Source organism: Anser anser, assembly GCF_964211835.1.
Source record: "Anser anser genome assembly, chromosome: 12".
NCBI classification, from domain to species: domain Eukaryota; kingdom Metazoa; phylum Chordata; class Aves; order Anseriformes; family Anatidae; genus Anser; species Anser anser.
In genome coordinates, this window is record NC_139733.1 from 10,193,481 (window position 1) to 10,204,665 (window position 11,185).

The window sequence follows — 11,185 nt, forward strand, 5'->3', positions numbered from 1 at the left end:
CATCCTTATTTTCCATACTCTCCTGAGACTTTGAATTCCTTTACTGCCAGGTCCAGAAGTTCAGCAGTGTGTTTCTTCTTGTACCATGGGCTTTAGCTACTGTAGGAAAACATGCCAGGATGTTGTGCCAGCATACCCGTGATTACATAGACACAGGCCAAAGAGTGCTTTTCCCAAGAGACCTTTCAACTCTTTCCCAAGTGAAATTAATTATATGAAAGAAGGCACAAGATTTTTGTTCAATTCTTTGTTTATATTGTTTCATTTCTCGCTAGTATAATGGCCTCCATACATGGGCTTAAACTAGTACTAAAAAAATCAAACTACTTACTAATATTATTCATGCAAATAGTTTCTAACATAGAAAGCAGCAGTCTTTGGTTTAAGTGGTCATCTGGCAATTGCGTCTCCAGTAGGGTATGAGTTGAGCTCACACTTGCTCTTATTTGCACTCTGCTTTTCCCCTGCTGACTGGTAGCTTTACTGTTGCTGGTAGCTGCTCTTTGCTTTCCTGGTGATTAGGTTAACACAGTAACTAGCCTTGATGATGGAGACACTTCAGCCATGGCTGTTGTTGCACAAAGAATGAGAAGACGGGCTTACATGCTCCAGTTTTCAGCAGGGTCCATAGCTGATGGTCTACATCACCTCTAACACACCTATGTTAGGAGTAAAATAAAAAACAGAGGGAGAAAAAGGAAGGGGAAAACCCTCCAGAGGCCAGCCAGGAAAAGCTGCAGTGGGATCCCAGATACTCAAAGAAGGTGCAAGGCCACAAGAGAAACAGTACGAGTATAACAGCATAAGAACAACGAGGGGAAAGAGTACGACAATAACTGTGTGGGAATGGTATGGAAAAATACTGCCTCTGATGCTCTGGGAAAGCACAGCCTCGATGGCTTAAGTGAAGGGTTATGGAGCTGTAGATAGCAGGCCTTTGGCATTACTAAGGCTAAAGCAGTAATGCATCTCAGACCCTCTGTAGCACTGTAGGTGCTCTGCTTTGTTTCCCCTTCCTCTTGCCACCTAGTCTATAATCCATTTATTTTGATTTCTTGGTTGGGAATCACCAGATAAGAAGAGCGAGGTGCAGCATTCCTGTAAATCTGATGTCTGGGCAGCTTCAGTCTTCTGCTAAGGGCTTCGGTTTAGCTGTATCAAAATAATTGGTTGCCTTGGTTTTAAGATGGTGCATCCCAGATTTATCCAAGTCAGGTAGCTATCTGCATTTCTGAAGTACCAAGTGTGTCATGCTGCATCGTTAATAATCACTGCTGGGTAATGGAACCTGGTCAGCTATTCATTTCCTTTATTACGTTTCAATGGGTTAGTCCTTCTGCTGGCATTCACAGTGAAAATGTCCCTATTATACATTACATGCAGATGTGGGGGAGTGAAGATTTGTAGCCAGAATTTTCAAAGGGAACTAAGGGGATTAGGTACTCAAATACCCTTGAATTTCAGTGGCTTAGGCACTTTTTAAAACTCCAGACAAAGCTATTGAGGAACAACTGGTGGATTCTTGAGATAATCATATTTAACATGACTCATTCTCGTTATGTTCTTGTCTCTGAGTCTACAAGTCCCAAGAACTGGTTTCTCTGTCTGTATCTCCTTCCATACAGCTTCCTGCAGAAGCCTTGTGTCTGGTCACATTTGTCTCCCTGTACCTGATGTAGTCTCTCCAGAGACTGATTTTCTCTCCCAGGCTCTCCCCCTGCACGCTCACCTTTATGTAGGAAGGCCAGAAATGTTTATCTGCACATGGCATCCACGGTGCATGCACTGGGTTCGTCCTTTGCATTGTTGTATCTTTGTTTCCCCATCAAGAGGCATAATATCCTTCTTGCATTCAGTCGAGGAAGAAAGGCAAAACCAGTAAACAGGCACGGTAATTAGATCTGATGCCTGGGCTCTGGAGAGGAAATTGGGAGATAAATTAAAATTTGGTCCCATTGGAAGATTCCCCAATGGATATTGATCAGGCTCAGGTGAACTAGAAACAGTCCACTGAGAATTTATTAATTAGAAGCTGACAACCAATTGCCTCTTCCTCTTTCTGTTTTGAGGTTGTAGTTTTTGTTTGCCTGCTTCCCTGATAGAGGCAGCAGGTAAATTCCTTTAACCGTGCTCCTTTGTCTATGTCCAAGAGGCAGCGGAGTGGAAGCACAAAGGCTGGCAAAGCTCGTTAAAGTCCAGAGATCAGAAATGGAGTGCAGGTCTTGCCATCGCTTTCCCCAGAGATGCTGAGGATTGCTCTGTGTTCCTTTCTGAGACACCGACCTCTTGTCCTTCAGATTACACAGCTGGTTAGCTAAAACCTCTCTGGCACAGGCAGCATTCCTAAGGAATACACACATATCTTTGCTGGGGAAAAGAGGGAGGCAAAGAGGCACAGATAGCCCTTTGGAGGCTTTTATCTGCCTCGTCAGCAGATCTGACTAGGAATCCAGAAAGAGCAGGTATTTTTCCCTGGTTGCAGAAGCAAACTGTGATTGTTTAATAGGTTGTTTCTGTTAGTAGGTTCCAATATAGCAGAAATCTAAAGGAATTCTGGACCCAGTTCTGACTATAATCCTGCTCAGGGTAACAAAGAAACTCTCCTGCACATAGCCACATGTTCTTCTATGGATCTTTTAAAAACTGCAAAGGAAGCTTCAAAACTTAGGACATGTCAAATGCAAAGTTAGGAAACCCAAGCTTGAGTCTTCTCTTGGGTGAACAGTGAAATCTTTAAATTCGTCTCCTCGTACTGCTTTTTACCCAGCAGCTCTGTCTTGGGACAGTGCACAGAATAGACAGAGCTTTATGAATAAACAGCTAGTCAATATTTTATTTCCTTCTCATTGTTCGGCATATGGCTGCAGGCTTTATTTGCTGGACACAATTCAAACCCTACTCTGGAGAGAAAATTACTAATTTTCTCACGGACTTTTTTGTGGCACACATCATTATAACAGCTAGCTGCTGTTCGAACAGTAACTAACTCAGTCCCACGACATCTCTGGTTGGTGAAGACATACAATTGCTTGGGGTTTCTGTTTGGGAAGCTTTTACTGGGTTTGTGGTACTCATGTCTAATTTTTAGCTGTAATTTAATGCTGCCTTAGCATTATGAAGCATTGCCCACATTTAAACAACAGCCCCCATTATCTTCAGTAGTGGGCAAGTATCCCCAGGATGTCTGTGAGCAAGCAGTCCAGGCCTCCAGTCAGGAATCAAGACAACAGGGCATACTCACTTGGTGAGTGACCTCCCATGGTACTTGGTTTAAGTGTTTTCCTTAGCACTGGGACATTTGTTTTAGCAGGCAGGAGAAAGTCCATCCCTCTAGACATCTGACTACATTAATCTTGAGATCCTCCTCTTCTTTCCTGCCAGTTCTTGCCTCATTTTCTGTACACCTTCCATCTCTGCAATAAATGTGTGGAGATCCTATATCCACCCTCTTTCAGTCTAACCTCTGGTTCTTCTGAAGAACAGGGCTGCCTTGTGCAATATGTGAATCAGGCTTCTATGGACAAATAGTATGTGATAGGATAAGAAAGGTCCAGAGCACTAGAAATACGTTCAAAGGAGCTGGATTTGCTAGGTCTTCATGTTAAATTTGCACCTGCTATTTTCCACCTTCTAAATACATGACATTTCAGTATCAGCATTTGTTTCAATGCCTTTCTTCTCATATATGTTTCTGCATGTGCATGTGTATAAATTCATAGCTTAAAAAAAAAAAAAGCAAACTGAAACTTCAGTAATTCCATCATGTGAGTTCAGATTCATCCCTAGGTGATTCATCAGTAACGAGGGAACATTTATGTGTGCTGTATAGAGCTCTACTGCCCGGGCTGCAGGAGTACCAGAGAGCAGAAGTGCGGTTATCTTCCTTGTAAGTCAGCGTACAGGTGGGAAGGGGGCAGACATTTTGCATCTGGATTTTACAAATGCTCACTACCAACAAGAGATGGTGAGAGTCTTGAATCCTGGATTATGCCCTGGGTTCTGAAAGGGAATTTAAGCTCCTGGGCACAGACTTCATCTGCCTTTTCTCCCCAGAGTGGTCCTGGGTGCCCTCATCTCTACAGCTTATCTGCATGCTCTAGCTTCTCTGACTTTGCTAAGCTCAAACCCTAAGGATGTGTGAATGCAAACCCAGACAATATGAGGTTGCTATTGAAATGTCAAAATTCTGAAACAGCTTTACAGTTTAATGTAAGGGATATGATAATTTATTTGTGTTTTATTGATGTAGGGAAAGGTGTATTGTATAGATAGCAAAATACTGATTATGATGTTTGCTGCAGAATTTGAGAAAAAACCCTGCACATAAGCGGCTTTCCCCTCTTTCTTCTCTCTTAAAATAAAATCTGCAAAACTCCAGGAAAGTTTTTCCTAGATTTATCTCCAATGGGTTAGTAGCCGCCAGGCCAAGATGTTTCCCTATGTGATTTATACGTCTTTTCACTGGGACTGGGATTTAATGTTCCCCCCTAGGTGTTGGCCATTTGTAGCACAGCTTGGAAGAATGAAATAGCCTTTTAAACTCTCGTTTCCATCTCAAAGTTGGGCTTTCAACTTTAAAAATGGATTGACTTCGGGTGAAAGGTCCTGGCTTGAAGGGTTCTGGGGAATGAGGTTCTTTATTTAGAGACAGAGCTGGTGCATCACGAACAGAAACAGCAGACAGCTCCGATTGGCATCCCTCCTCCCATTGTGACTTGCTCCTGAGCTAGGGGTATCTGCTGTGGGGGTGAACGGAGCGGTATGAAGGTTTTAAAGGTCTGGCCAGCCTCCCTGACTGCCAGCTGGTAACAGTTCTGATGGGGCTTTCTGTGGAATTGGTCCTTGTCTAGGAAGAGCTAGGTGGGGATTGCTGCCTCATTGCCCGTGAACCATTCTGCCTCCATGACATGTGATGAAGTTGAGCTGAGGTCACAGGGATGCACAGACCCAGGATGAAATGGGCTTGTACCCCATTGCCAGCTCTTTGGCAGACGACTTCTCTTAGGAATTTGTTTTGCAGCATGACAAAACATAAAGCTTGATGAAATGCAATTTTGAAATATATGTATTTGGTAAATTAATGAACTAACACTGACTAAATGAAATTATCAAGAGCAATCAAAACTCAGAAGAGAATTTTTTCAGGTGATTATAATGAGCTTCTCTCTCCACATGGACCTAAATTTCTATGTGAAATCAGTGTTTCAAGGTAGAAAGGCTCACTTTTAGCATCTGCAATAAGAGAAACAAACATGTATATAAAAGTAAATAAGAAACTCCTAAGTGTTCACTTCCATTTCACTTGTTTCAAGCTTGTTGTCTTCAGGTTAATATTAGAAGAACAGGATCAGAACAGAAGAGCTTTATTGATGTTCCCACACTCCTTTTGCAGAAAGGACGGACTGCTCCTATGGGTTCATCTTATCTGCAGCAACTTTCTATTCTGTAAAAAGCTTCCCACCCCATGCACCTTGACAGCAAGAAACAGTGAGGAACAGAAATCATGTGGGATGCATGAAATCCTGGCATAATTGCAACCAGCAACAAAGCTTCCACTGGCTTCAGTAGAAAGTTTCTCCCTGGGAGTTTAGCATAAGCCAGTGTGTATTGGCAAGAATCACTATGGTAAAGGAGTTCATCCCACTGGTGACTGCCCTGGGTGGGTGTTGAGCATGTGCTGAGTTTCAGTAAGCTGGGCTCTGACTTGTGGAAACCGGGCCTCTGCTCATGGGAAACGGTGAGCTGGGGTGTCTTTGGCATGTAGGCTGTTAATCTTGTGTTTCCCAAATTTCTGGTGCAAGCTTAGATGCCTTGCCTTACAGTGAGGAAGGTGTCTTCATCCTTTACTGCAGACGATTCTTCATGTTCTGTTTTCTCTTGAATTGGGCATAGTAAGGGCATATCAGACAGACAGGCTGACCCAAAATGCATGGTCATGAAAGGGTGGCAGGTGTTTGACTTCACTCTGCTCATGGCCTCATGTTCTCAGCATGAAAACACACCTGAGAGTGTGTCTGAGTTCCTGCTGTAAAGCTCAGTAAAATGAGAGTGCCAAATTCATCTCTGATATAAGCCCTGTTTGACTTCAGCAAGCTTACTCTGGGGAGAGATTTGGTCCTGTGTACTTGCTGTGTACTAAATGGCAAAGTGAGGTTTGCTGTTAATGTGGTCGTGCTCTGCTGTGGTTAGGCTTGGAAAGATGCTGTAGCACTGCTTATCCAATGCAACAAGAATACATGCTTATCCATCTATATCTCTACAGCTGTCCCTATCTCTATTTATTTGTAAAATTAAATTATTACGTATTGAAAGTGGTGCTAGATCCTCAGGCAATTAGTACGCTGGGTTTTTACTTCTGTTGTTTACGTTCAGCGTGAAGGCAGGAGGCTCGCAGAAGCGGGGCGGGTGTCTGCAGCCTGGGAGCAGAGGAGCAGCCGTGGGCTGCTGGGGGTCTGGGTGGGCCCAGGGCGCGATGCTGCAGCCCAGGTCTGAGGAGCACGGGCGGGAGTTGCAGGTGCCTGCCTGTGCGGAGCTGTTCTGGGCAAAGTCGTCAGGTCCTTCTTTTCAGAGGCAGCAAAGCTAACCTAAGGGAGCAATTTCAATGCCGAAGGGGAAACTATTCATGATTTTAAAAAGAGCTGGAGGAATTGAAATGGAAGCTGACACCCAGCTTCGTTTTCTTTCTCTGTGACTTCTCTCCTCAGGAAGACCTCAGGAGCAGAGGGAGGGCTGCCAGCCTCACCCAGCGCAGTTTGCCCCATGGGACATGAATTATGTGGGTGGCCCCCAGCACCATCCTGCATATGTTCAGCTCTCGGAGCCTGCAGAGCAGTGAGACTGCCCAAGCCATCCCCTCCCCAGGGAAGACAAGAGCAAAGATGGATATCTTTGCTTGTATCTCTCTCGTTTGAGTTAGCGTGTCCCTACCCCAGTGGAACAGCAGTAGACCAACAAGGGCTTTAATCACTCACACCAGGGTTCACAAGGAGTGACAGCATTATGGCTCTCCTGGGCTGCTTCTCTGCAAAGCCAGCCACCAAGAAAAAGGGAAGAAAGGAAGGAACATGGACAAGTTCAGTCTCCTCTGTGTAGCATCCTGCTAGTCTGTATAATGATGTTTACTAATGCTTCCCACATATTTATGTCTCAAAGGAGTCTGGAATAGAGGTTAGGCTATGTAGGTCACCATTAAAAAAAAAAAGAAAGTCCTGCTCCAGAGCTTTCCACTGACTGTTTGTGATGGTGGGCAGAAAACTTTCTACCCCTCTGGGTCTCATTCTGCCCTGGTGGTGCCAGCTCCTCTCCAGGAGGGTTTGGAGGGCTGAGAGCCATTACGTTCCTGTGGGATAAGGGCATCTTGGGTTTGCTGAGTGGCTGCTCTGAGTCAGTCCAGAATATCATGGATGAAACTAGGCTGAGCTCTTACTCTAAAACCCCCTATGCCCATCACAAACGATCTTGCTCGTGCTTGTGTGCTTCCTGGTAAAAACACAAGGTGGCACTGAGTCAGCAGGACCTTGGCTGACTGTTGCCTCTGCTTTTCTTTCTATTTATACACAATCATGGCAATTTGCAAGACCTCCTCTGCGTAGGCTGAGATCTCCCAGTTCTCCCATCTTCTTGTGAGGACAGTGCCGGTGACCATACTGACTCATTTCCTACGGGAGTTATTGTATAGTCCCTTCAAGTAATGTACTGACCATTTTACTAGGAAATACAGTGCCAAAGTAACCCAGCAAATTGACAAGTCTCAGGGACTAAATTCTTACATCACAGTCTCTGTGAGAAAAAAAATAACGGTATGAGAAAAACCAAAGGAAACAAGAAGCTGGCTCAAGGAACCCAGGGAAACTTGAATGGTAATCTAACCTCAGGCTCCTCATCCCTGAAGATATTTCTGCTGGAGAGGGAGCCCTAAATTGCAAGGCTCCATCTCAGCTCCCTGCAGGATGTATGTGCCTTATAAGTTCTACTCTTTCCTAGGAGCAAGCAGCAAGTAATTATCAAATGAGAAATAGCAGTTTCATGATTACGGGCTATATGAAAATACAGCCTTGCCCAATCCTGTACAACAGGAGTGTCAAAGAGTCTGCTACGCGGTGCCCTGTTCATCTTTACTGCCCAGCTGAAGGTACCTGGTTGATAACATGGTTAAAACTGGGTTTTGCTTTCCTATAGGATCTGGGCCTGTTAAACAGAGATAAGTGTAGTGTTTACAATGGAAGAACATCTCTGATGCTTAGAGGTGGGAACTGGGCAGGCAGAAAACCCTAAGGTCCGTTCCCAGATTCTTTATAGCAGGCCACAGCAACACGCTTACTCCCTCAGGAGTTTCCTTATGTGAGGACGATAAGCGCTCCTTGCTGCGGACAGTGAGGAGGTGACATAGTACTGGATGATAAAAAGTTCTAGTAGATGTGGCATGCAAATAGGTAAAATATGTAATTCCATTTTATTTGGACTGTGTGATTGAAAGGGTTTGTTTGCCTGCCTGCAGGGTGAATGTCATTTTGTGTGACAGAGCTTGTGCAATATGTTACAGAGAAGACATCCCCTCATACTGAAATTTCACTCTTTTTCTTTTCTTGGCATCTCCCATAATTTACAGGGAGATCACTGAGATGACAGAACTAAAGCACAGAAAAAGTTTTCTGACTGGAAGGTGCTATAAAAGTGTAAAAATATTTTTTATCATCAGCATTATTTAATTTACCTTTCACTTATTTTAATACTGCCCAGCCAGCAGTCTTTTTCTGTTTTCCCGTATACAGAGAACAACAGCAACCATGAAAATAGTGTGGTATTTGTTCGCAGTGGCCTCAAAAAAATCTTGGTGGGTTCAGGGAGGTGTTTGTATCCAGCCCCTTCCCCACTGCCTGCACTTCTCCACCTCACCCCGTGGCTCTCCACAGATCCTTTCCCAAGCCTCTGCCCACAGAGTGGTTTGTTTAACCTTGAAGTCCTCTTATCAGCTGCATCACCCTGCTGTAGCTTCGTGACCTAAATTGTTTTCCATTGTCCGTGAGCTGAATGGGGCCAGGCCTTCAGAGAGCACAGGCTTGGAAGCATTTTAAATTAGGCAATCTGAGATGGAAATGCTGCAGGTAAGGGAAAAGAAGACAAGCCCTATCCTTATCCCAAGGTCTTCTGCTCCTTAATTGCCCAGTGGCCATCCAGGAGCCCTGGCCCAGCTCTCAGAGGAGCTGTATGCTGCGCACCACTCTTAATTAAATCCACATCTGTGTGCGATGTGGAGTGGGAGGAGGAGGCCGTGACCAGTGCAGACCAGCAAGCGCCTCATCTGTGACATGGAGTGCCCACGTTCTCTCCCCACCGGCAGGCCATTACTCTGAAGCATCCCTTCCTCTTAAACTCCTGTGTCCCAGGCTTGGAACCGCATGTGTGACATGGGCAGAGTCCCACAGCACCCCCAGGTCTTGCAGGTTTCCCCCGGTCTGGGCTTGCTGGGGATCAGCCCTTGCCAGCTCCCGCTGGGACCACGCGTGCTGCCAGCAATGGGCTGCGGCGGGAGGGCAGGGGATGGGCTGAAGGAGGAGCGCACCGACTCCTCGAAAGAGCACGAAACGGAAGGGATTGCCATGGGTCCTGGCAATTTCCCTGAACTTTCTGGGCTCTGCTCCCACAGGAGCATGTACCTGCACCTTCAAGAGGAGCTGCATGCCTTTACTCACACGTTGTGTTGTATTTGACTGGCTGGGATCCCCTGGGATTGCAGATTGACTGCCAAGAGAGATTATGTCCTTGATTATCTTTCTGGCATTTGCATTTCAAGTTTATGTTCATTTGCAAGTGGCTTTTGTGCACAAGTGTGCTCACGGTGCCATTTAGCACCGAGTTCGGCGTGTTCACTAAGAAACCAGGATGAATTAGGTGAGAAAGGATTAATTTACCTGGCTGCACAATTATTGTGGGACACCAGGAGCTGCCCTCCATCTTCACACCTGCCCCAACAGGTTCATTCAACGTGTGAGTTGCAAATGAAAATTGGTTGCTTAACATTGGAAAATATTAATTTTCCTGTCCTTACAGCAGAGGAGGGCCAATAAAAAGCTGGTGGCAGAACTGTGCACATGGAGAATGGTCCAAGCACAGCGGTGTCACTTGGGATACAACATACGACAGGATGCAGAGCTGATAATGCTGGTCTCTGATGGAGAGCACGTGGCTTAAAATGGTCAGGAGAGCCAGGAAAAAGATGAATTTATCGGTTCTGTGGCTCAAATGAAAAACCCTGAAATTGAGTTTTTGGATTTGTGGGAGCCAAATAATATTTTTCTTTAGTTTCCAGGTTACTTGTCAATCCCTCCTGTTTTTCTTTTTCTCTTTCTTTTCTACTTTAAGTCAATTTCTTAAGCAAAAAAAAAAAAAATATTTTAAAGCAATGAGGAAACATTTTGTAGAAAAAGATATAAAAATGAACTGTTTTGACATTTTCAACTCTCCCCTGATTTTCTGCAAATACTGCTCAACAAATTCAGTGCAGTCTCATCAATAGCTTTATTCTCTTAATCTGCTGCTAAAATACTATTATGTGCAAATTTACTGCCTGACTGGAAGAATAGTGACATATTTCTTTTGGGAAAGCAGAAATGGGGTGTATTAAGGAGGACTTTGGACCCCTTGGCCCCTTCCCCTGTCTGGCATGCTGTGTGGCCCTACAAGATCACTGCACTACTCGGCTTCTTTCCTCTTTCTCTGGATGGCAAGCTCTTAGTCAAGTAATGCTGCTCAGCATACATCTATCCCATCAGATTCGGGAGGGGAACTGGTGCTGTTTGTGACTCTGGGTGTTATTTTGATAACAATTCCTATTACAACTTCTGTTCATGCAGTGTACAGGTTGTGGCGTGTGGTTCCGGGTCGAGGAAATGGATTTCACTTTACAAAATGTAATGGGAACTTCATCTGCATGAAATCCTAATTGCATCCTTTGGCTTTAAGCAAGCGAAGCAAATTGCAAGCAAAGCAAATGCTGTATATATTTAGAAATTGCAAATACCTTTCCATTTTAAGCCAAACACTGGGAAGTGTTTATTAATCTTTTATTACTGTGTCTCATAAGACATAAAGATACCGTATTTGACCTCGCACCTTCAGACCAACCCAGCTTTCCTCTTCAGACTGGTTGAGGGTAGGTGGGCAGTTTGGGCTCCAGGTTTGGCAC